Consider the following 10,394-nt stretch of genomic DNA (forward strand, 5'->3'; position numbering starts at 1 on the left):
GATCCACGAGAGAAAGGAGAAATGCTATTTCGGATGATTATATTGTATTTCTCCAAGAACATGAGGAAAGTAATGGAATGTTGAAAGATGATCCAATCAACTTCCTTCAGGCCATGAAAAGTTCTAACTCTCAACAGTGGATTGATGCCATGAATGAAGAGTACAAGTCTATGCAAGACAATAAGGTTTGGGAACTTGTCTCATTGCCAGAAGGTGCAAAACCAATTGGTTGTAAATGGATATTTAAAACCAAGCGGGATGCAAATGGTAATGTGGAGAGGTATAAGGCACGTCTTGTAGCTAAAGGCTTTACTCAAAAGGAAGACATTGATTATACAGAGACTTTCTCTCCGGTTTCATCGAAAGACTCTTTCAGAACAATCATGGTACTTGTTGCTCATTATGATCTTGAGTTACATCAGATGGATGTTAAGACTGCATTTCTCAATGGCGACATTGATGAGATGATTTATATGGTGCAACCAGAAAATTTTGTGTCAGGAGACCCAAAGAATATGGTTTGCAAATTAAGAAAATTCATCTATGGACTCAAGCAAGCTCCTCGTCAATGATATCATAAGTTTCAACAAATAATTATCTCGTTTGATTTTGAGATGAACATTGTTGATGACTGTGTATATCACAAGTTCAGTGGGAGTAAGTATATTTTTCTGGTTCTGTATGTCGATGACATATTGCTTGCCACTAATGATATAGGCATGTTGCACGAAACCAAGAGATTTCTATTAAAGAATTTTGAGATGAAAGATATTGGGGACGCCTCTTTTATATTAGGAATCCAGATACATCGAGATGCTCTCGAGGTATACTTGAATTATCACAAAAGAGCTATATCGATAAAGTACTTAAAAGGTTTGGCATGCAAGATTGCAGACCTGGAGATACCCATGTTGCTAAAGGAGACAAGTTTAGTCTTAATCAGTGCCCTAAAGGTAACCTTGAAATTCAGGAAACGCAGAAGATTCCTTATGCTTCGGCTGTAGGAAGTCTAATGTATGCTCAGGTATGTACGCGTCCGGATATTGCGTACATTGTTGGGATGTTAGGCAGATACTTAAGCAACCCTGGTATGGATCATTGGATAGCAGTCAAAAGGGTTATGAGGTATCTTCAGAAAACAAAAGATTATATGCTCACATACAGAAAATCAGAATAGTTGGAGGTCATTGGGTACTCTGATTCTGATTTTGCTGGATGTCAAGATAGCAGAAAGTCTACATCATGCTACATTTATATGTTAGCAAGAGGAGCTATATCATGAAAAAATGTCAAACAAACACTTGTAGCTTCCTCCACTATGGCAGCAGAATTTGTAGCTTGCTATGAGGCATCCAATCAGGGAATATGGCTGCGAAATTTTGTCACGGGACTACGCATTCTGGAAAATGTGGAAAGACCAATAATGTTATATTGTGATAATAAATCTACAGTAATGTATTCCAATAACAACAGGAGGTCAACTAAGTCAAAACATATTGACATTAAATTCCTGGTTGTGAAAGAAAGGGTACAGAGTGGACAGATATCCATAGAGCACATTGGGACAAACTCCATGATAGCAGATCCTCTTACTAAGGGATTGCCACCCAAGGTCTTTCATGAGCACACTACTCATATGGGTTTGGTGATATTCGAGGATATCATGATTTAGTGGAAGTTTGTAATTTTTTTGGTGCTTTGTGTTTGGTTGTATTGTCTGATCAGAATAAAGTATCCAGTTAAGACACTCTGTTACATTATGTTTGGTTTTGACCTCACTAAAGTAGGACCAATTGAAAATAGACATGTACTGATCACATTGCATGTAATTTTCATGCTGCGCATCCATGATTGATCTATGTCGTTTGATTGTATTGGTATACGTGACCATTGATGGGTCGAGTCACGATAAATGTGACGAATGCCGCTTTGATCCTATATTGATATAGTCAATGGACGAGATTGTTCGGAAATACCTTTTCAACGATAGCAATTATGAGCTCATAAGGTTATACGCAATTTAAAGAATCATATGATGCCCAAGTGGGAGATTGTTGGATTTAAATCTAATTAAATCTAATTGTGGGCACATATGATTAATCAATGAAATCTAATTAAATCTAATTGTGGGCACATATGATTAATCAATGTGTATTGCTATCTTTAAGGATAACCTACTTAAAGTGATCAATCAATTTGAGCACATATGATTAATCAATGTGTATTGCTATCTTTAAGGATAACCTACTTAAAGTGATCAATCAATTTGAGTTAATGGGTATTTAAATAAATCATGTGGTTATATGTACAGATACCAGGTTGTAATTGTAATTTAATGAGTGGTCAAATTATAAATGTACAACACCTATATATATGGGGTTATGGTCCCTAATCTAGGGTTAGCCACTCTCATTCTCTTATCCCCATCTAAAGAGATCTTAAGGAGAGAAACCCTAAGGTTAGAAGATCATCAAAACCCTAATCAGGTTTTCCTCAATGGATTCAGGTATATGCTTCCGCACCTTTTGATTCTTGTTAATCTCTTTGAATCAATCATGGCTTCAAGATTTAGATCTCAAATATTAGATCTAACAATGAACCCATGCCACACTTAATCACAACTTACCACCTCTCTTCACTTTTGGCTCCCTCGAGGCCCCAAAGAAATGGATGGTGGTGACCTGTGGGGCCGAAGAAGGTGGAGGCGAAGGGAGGTGGCAGTGGAGAGACACTGGCTGAGGAAAGAGAGGAGAGAGAGGGTTGTTACTTTTTCTGTATTCTTGGTATATTTGTTCATTTCTTATTACTTTTTATGTTTTCTCCTCCTTATTTTTGTTCCGTTCTTGTTACCTTTTACATTTTTTATTGTCTTTCAAGTTTTACCTCAAAGAGATACTAATCCCTACTAAGCATACTATTTCTTTAGAATTTTATCTATTTTCTCATATTAAAGAGACATGGATCTCAATTGAAATTCTAACAAAAGATTCAATATGTTTGTATTTGATAGAACAGAACTAATAATATTTATAATATTGTCTTAGATTTTGAAAAATCATTATCTGTTGATGTCAGTTATCAAACAGGGAATAATTTGCAAGTTTGTGAAGTGATTAAGGTCTTCTAACCCCTTCTGATGTATGGCTTTGAGGTTTTCTGTTCTTCCCTGCACAAGAAAAAACTCGTAAGAGGAATTGGGCTATCTGGTTATCCTTCCGACGATCAAGTCAGTATGTGATCTTAAGTGGGAAAAATATAGAGTTAGCTCTTAGTTGTGTCCAAAAGACCAGAGAGAGTTATCTTATGCAATTCCTCTCCTTTTTATAGTAGATCTGAAGGGCAAGAAGGTAACTTGGGCCGAGTCCAGGTAGACAGCTGAGTTGGTAGACATGTGCTACGTGTTGGTTGCTGAAGGATGTGAATCACTTGGTCATTTATTATGGGAATGACAACAGGTGCTTGGTGCTGACTGGGTCCGATGAGTCATAGATGCTATGGGGGCTAGAGAAATGATGACTTTGTCGGAGCAGTTAATGTAAGGACATGTGGCTGTCGACGCGGGGTTCTAGAAAACTACCAACTCTTTTAGTCGTTCAGCTGATGGTCGACTATACATGTTGACGGCTGATACAACGGGCCAAGTGGGGGTTATTCACAGGGGCGATTGGCTGGGTTGGACGACAAGTACCGTCTTTTAACTCGGTTACGCGAGATGTTGGATGAACAGTGGGCCGAGTCGGGTGGCTTGTGGAATCAATTGAAGGGTTGGCCGAATAGTACCCCCTTTTGTCTCAGTTACGCGAGATGTCGGTTGAACAGTGGGCCGAGCTAAGACAGAGATTATCTTCGTTTTGAATTAGGTGTATTATGTATAATGTAAGACACGTGGTGATTGCTCTGTGGATATTAATATTTTGTATTTTTTTAGGGGTATAACATTATCTAATCTAAGTTTAGATCGTAACCTTTTAGTTTCATTTTTCTATCAAGAATGGTGAAAATTCCTCCTTGTTATGTATTTCAAGGAATCAACAGTACCTAATAGTAAAAAAAGTTGTATCATCTGAGCCTCAATACCAACATTCTACAACCCTCTCTTCCTGATCTGCTCGATCCCGATGGTGTCACCCCCAACTCTGTCTCTCTAATCCTCTCTTCCAAGCATTGATGCGCCAACTTAAGTGATATATGCAAAGTAACATGAAGTTGATATATTCTGCATTTCAAATTACGGTTTTTAACTTACTTCAATCCTTTTTAAAGTTATAATTGTTAAACTGTTGCACCTTAAATTGTTGCACCTTGATTAATTCTCCTTTTCCCCTTGGACAAAGTTAATTTGCAATCTATGTTATGATATTAATAATTTATTGACATTAATTCTAAAGGTTTGTGTTTCGAGAAATAAAAATAGCCAAATATCGGGACCATGGCACAGCTAAAAGATAAACACAAACACACAAATTAACGAGATTCAGAGCAACTCCTACGTTCTCGTACAACAACAGATCCATTTTATTATATTATTTAGAAAACAAAGGACAAATATAGAGAATTACAATTAGAGGAGATACATGAAAATTGAAGATTGACGGATCTCAAAGCTCTCTCAATTTTCTTTCGGAAGAGATCCCTACCCTTGAGTTAAGGAACCTTTGGCTCCGATGCCGGCTTGCTAGGTGTGTTCTGCATTTATTCAATTTACGTATGAGTGTTTGATTTAGTACGTACATGAGATGTGATTTACTATCTCATTGGAAAAATGGTTAGATGAGTATATGGTTAAATATGTTTGGACTCATACTGGAATATAGTTAATCATTTTGAGTCAATTGGGTCCCAACAAGTTAGCCTAAACCGTGCCCAACTCATGTTACTTTTCAACCCCAACAATTTGATTCTAGAACGATTAATGGAAAAAAAAAAAATACTCCCCCATTTCATAAAATTATAACTTGACATGTTTCTTCACACTAGAGATAAAAATTCTAATTACTAAACATGCCTCTTCACACTAGAGGTGATGCCTATTATTGTCAGTGTAAGTGGTATGATCTTTCTTAAATCTTAAACAGCGAAAGGTTTGAAAACAATAGGAAGGCCATACTGAGGCTGTAATGTAAGCATATCATCAGGTTTGTGCTTGTAGTCTGGGGAGAGAGAGAACGAGAACCTCTGTAGGATCATAGCAATTACTATCTTGGCTTCCATCATGGCGAAGTTCTGACCAACACATGCTCTTGGTCCTATTGAAAATGCTAGCAACGCATTTGGATGCTTTGCAGCTTTTGCAATTCCATTCTCAAACCTTTGTGGATTGAATTCTTCTGCATTGTCACCCCATATCTCTTTCTTCCGGTGAATGATCGGTATAGGAATAGTTAATATCATTCCTTTAGGTATCGGTATGCCTCCCAAGTTCATATCCTTGCTAGCCTGCCTCATTGTCATGATTACAGGACAGTAGAGCCTCAAGGCTTCCGATAGAGCCATAGGGACCTGGAGGAGGATATCGCGTTATTCAAATAATGAAGAATTTTTTTGATTATGTTTACACAGAAATATTGCTTGCGTTTTACCAGTTTGAGCTTGCTTATGTTTTCTGAATTAGGTATTTCTGTCCCGCATTCTCTCACAACCTCTTCTCTTAGTTTGTCCTGCCATTTTCGGTTTATGCTCAACAAGAACATAGTCCAGGCTAGCATGTGCGAGGTCGTCGCATGCCCAGCAAAGAAGAAAGTCTTGCATTCATCTATAATCTCGTCTGTGTTCAAACCCATACCCTTTTGCTTATGAGCGGACTCAATCATTAACCCAAGCAGATCGTCACCATAGCCTGAAACCTTGGAATTTAACCTGTTCTGGATGATATTAAATAGTGTACCCCTCATTTTCCTTTCAAGCTTCCACTTACGTAGATTTCTTTTTGTTGGAATGTACCTGCTATTGAGATACATGTGATCGGAAATAGCACTATACCTCTAGCTCTCTAGGCGTGAAATATTATGAAAGAAAATTGAGGATTACGTGAATCCAGGGATGTCGATGTCGAGGGCAGTATCTAAACTGATTATCTGGAGCTCTTTCTGTGCCAGGAAGACTTCCTTGCCCTCAATTTAACTGCTTCCAGAAGCAGTATGGGAGATAACGTCTGCAGTGAGCTCCTGAAACTGCATGTTTACCTCTGTTGCATAATGCTCCATGGAACTGTTCCCATCAGTCTGAGTCATCTGACAATGCCAACTATTTAACATTGACAGAGTGCAGTCTGCCATTCTCTTTGTCATCACCTATAATCCACAGTCAAATGTAGCCTAAGCGTCGTTCAGGGCCTGAGTTCTAGAAATAAGTGTGAATTCATTGATAAGTATGTGACATAAGGCCTTCTACCCTTTGTCATTTGGTCACTCCGCATGCTTTTCTCAAGTTAATACGTGGAATGCAATGGAGAGGTCAGTAGTCATCTTTTTATTTATTTACAGTTGAAAACTCATGCTTGCCTTTCTCAACTTAATAAATGAAATGCACTAGAGAGGTTTGTAGTTATCTTTTTTATTTATTCACAGTTGGCGGAGGTTAGTTAAGATCTCAAGTACTAGTATTCTTTCATGCATCTAATACAAAATTCATTAATGTAAATGAAGTAAATATGTTTAAAAAAAGTCATTAATGTATATAAAATAAAATGTGAGAACCAAACTGAAGTGGGTATGAATCCTATGAAAATCTTATCAGATGACTTTGACTTTCATGGGATGCGCTGTGCAGCCCTCCATTTTGGAGGATTGATTCCCGGTTGCTGCGGGAGAAAAATGAGGAAATATTCTGAATTATTCGTGTTCAAACAAATGCAATGACCTATCAAAAGATAAACATCTTCTGATTGTTAATGAGCATGGATGTCTGTAGGCATTGCGAATTAGACTCCTTATCATGGGTTTTCGAAGCAAAAATTTCTTATCCGTTATACGAGACATACATTGATGTTGATCCAACTATTAGCACTGGAGATAGGGTCCAAGAATTCATCGGTTTATTCTTAGGATAGGAAAGGATCAGATGTAAACGTGTTAACCCAATAATCACTGGACCCAAAAAAGATGGCATGCAATTGCCACCCTTATTCATGCTTCATAACTGGCCGATTCTAGCAGGAAAGTCTGGTGAAAGGTCCCAATATCTGAATTTGAGTGCAAAGCAAGAACATACGAGGAAAATTACTTTACCAGAAAAATTTTATAGTTCCTCTCATTACGTAGTTGTCAAAGGAAGGACTGTGACAGAACTAACATTTAACATTAGGCTATCTGCGAAAATAACATTACCCTTTTTTTTAGGGTGCTTGGTTTCTTAACTCGATATTCATAGTTTTAAACCGTCCGCAGATGTCAGTCATTTCAGAAACTATCATCTCATATAGATTACAGGGTAAGGTTAGTGGTTCAACTGACAAAGAGTTGAGAAAAGGATGACAAATCTGACTTTGAGCTTGTCCATTGAGAAAGCAGGGCTGACAACCCTCCGGTGTTTAGCCCACTCTGCACCTTCGGCTAAAGCCAATCCCCTTCCCAATAGAGCCAATATCCCAGGCTGTGGCCTAGTCTTGGTGTAGAAACCAAACTTATTTGAGAGCACTTGTTTAACCAGATCCACATCAGTGATGCAGACCCTCGGTTGTGGCCCCAAACCAGTACAAAAAGGTTTCTCCTGGTATCGCAATTTTTGTTGCGCGCAGCGGAAATTTCGGCAGCACTTCGGCAGCACAACAAGAGAGTCAGATCGCAATAAGAATTCCCGTCTCACCAAGGAGACAAGAATTTGAAGCGTATATCTCAACCAAGTGAGATATCGGCTCTTCCTCTCATCAGTTCTAGGACTGACCTGTCGAGGGATCCTAAAAGCTATTACAAATCACACAAAAGCAGTACAATCAATTTTACGTGGTTCGGCAAATTGCCTACGTCCACGGGGCAAGGAGGGGGGAGATCTACTAATAGAGGGAGAGAATACAACTAAGGTTTACAATTACTCTCAATTTAAACCCTCAAACAAACTCTCAAATCCCTCACAATATCTCTCTACAAAATTACAAAAGGACTCTCAATTTAAACCCTCAAACAAACTCTCAAATCCCTCACAATATCTCTCTACAAAATTACAAAAGGACTGCACAAAAAGAACCACAAAGTCGGCCGCCAAAATTCCGTGCACACGAAGCCAGCCGCAAAAGATTTTTCACAAACCTCCTGTGCTTCCTGTGTTCTCCAATGCAGCCGAAAAAACCAGTCCTTGCACAAACCTCCTTCTGCACACCGAACAAAAAAAAACCTAGCCTGGGTATTTATAATAGCTATGTATCGGGTGGGCCTCTTTACCCGCTAAACAAACCTCCACATTTCTCTTTATCCGCTGAATAAACCTCCGCTTCATGATTCATTGAAATCTCTTCACGTGGGTTTTGTTTCACGTGGGTGGCCCCACGTCCCACTCCCACTTCGTTCACAATTCTCCACCTCGGTGAAGTTTTCCTAAAACTGAGCCGACACCAAAGCAACCAAATGTCCCACTTGTTGTGTCCAGTACGAACTCAATCCACAACAAGTCGAGAACCGGCTCCAAACAATCTCACCCCATCAACTAATCCAAACCGGGCTGCATCTGAAAGACTGCCTACGTATCCTCTTGCCCAAGGAATCAAGCCGAACGTAGTTCACCCAAATGGCCGCCAACGGCCTCAACAATCACGAATATGCAACAAGTTTCGACAATGATCAAACTTGTTACTCGAAACCACCTTAGTGAGCATATCTGCCGGATTATCCTTCGTGTGGACTTTCACAATCTCCACATCGCCATCTTCAAGAACATCCCGAACGAAGTGATAACGAACGTCAATATGCTTCGTTCTCGCATGAAAAACCTGATTCTTCGCCAAATAGATAGCACTCATGTTATCACAATGAATAGTGACGGACCTCTGCGATATACCAAGTTCCTCCAAAAGTCCTCGAAGCCAAATAGCCTCCTTCACAGCCTCCGTAACTGCCATATACTCTGCCTCCGTCATAGACAAAGCCACCGTAGACTGTAAGGTGCATCTCCAACACACCGGCGCATGAGTCAAAGTAAACACATACCCTGTCGTAGACCGGCGCTTATCCAAATCCCCGGCATAATCCGAATCAACATAGCCGATGCATAGCTGCCCACCTGTAGTGTCTTGCTCATAAACCAAACCAACATTGAGCGTACCTCGAATGTACCTCAAAATCCATTTCACAGCGTCCCAATGACCCACTCCTGGATCGTGCATGTATCTCGAAACCATGCTTACCGCCTGTGACAAATCTGGTCTCGTACATACCATCGCGTACATCAAGCTCCCAACCGCGCTCGCATATGGAGTCTTCGACATCAACTCACGATCTTCAACTGACTTCGGTGAAAGACCAGCTGAAAGCTTCAAATGGGCTCCCAATGGTACACTAACTGGCTTCGTATCCATGCTAACATGGAATCGCTGTAGGACCTTCTTCAAATAAGCCACCTGTGTCAAACAAATTCTGCCCTTCTTCTTGTCTCTGCAGATCTCCATCCCAAAAATGCGCTTCGCCTCGCCCAAGTCCTTCATCTCAAACTCATTTGAAAGCTGAACTTTCAACTCATCTATAGCCGACCTGGAAATAGAGGCAACCAACATGTCATTGTTCGCGTGGAACAAATAAATGTACGCACCTCCTTTCAACTTGCGAAAATATACGCAAGGATCAAACTGGCTCCGAGTGTACGAATGACCAAGCATAAAACCATCAAATCGCCTATACCACTGTCGAGGAGACTGTTTCAAACCGTATAGCGATTTCTTCAATCTGCAAACTAATTTTTCCTTCCCTGCAGCTTTAATCCGTGGCCCACCGCGCGATCTAGATCCGGTCGGATCTACACGAGTATGCGGGTATTATTCCACGAAGGGAATAATAGCCGGGAGGGATTAATCCACCAAGGGAATAATCGCTCGGATCTCGAGATCTAAGACCAAGCTTAGATCTGGAGTGTAGCCTCGTGTAGATCTCAGATCTGTTCTTTCTTCCTCTCGAGATCCTGCCTTTTCTGACGTGGATGGTCGCCGAGGATCAGATCTGAATGGTGCAAGTCTTCTGGTCTTCAAGCTCCGAGTTCACTCTTCAATCCGGCAGAGTTTCGGCTCTTGAAAGTTCGACCTCCGAAAATGAACATCTCTGGGCCTATTTATAGGCTCTCAGGACAGTGGCTGCAAAAAGAGAATCGTCGGCCACCTCTGGCCACTGTCGGCCACCTCGGGCCACTGTCGGCCACCTCGGGGTGGCCGACACTGTGCCTAGCCACCTTGGGGTGGCTCGGCTCATGGCCGAGCC

The 10,394-nt window shown here is 40.4% G+C and overlaps 1 pseudogene; it reads right to left on the bottom strand.

The window, feature by feature from the left end:
- On the bottom strand, nt 5,068-8,396 carry LOC109846968 (annotated as a pseudogene).

Source organism: Asparagus officinalis, chromosome 7 (assembly GCF_001876935.1).
Source record: "Asparagus officinalis chromosome 7, Aspof.V1, whole genome shotgun sequence".
Classification (NCBI taxonomy): domain Eukaryota; kingdom Viridiplantae; phylum Streptophyta; class Magnoliopsida; order Asparagales; family Asparagaceae; genus Asparagus; species Asparagus officinalis.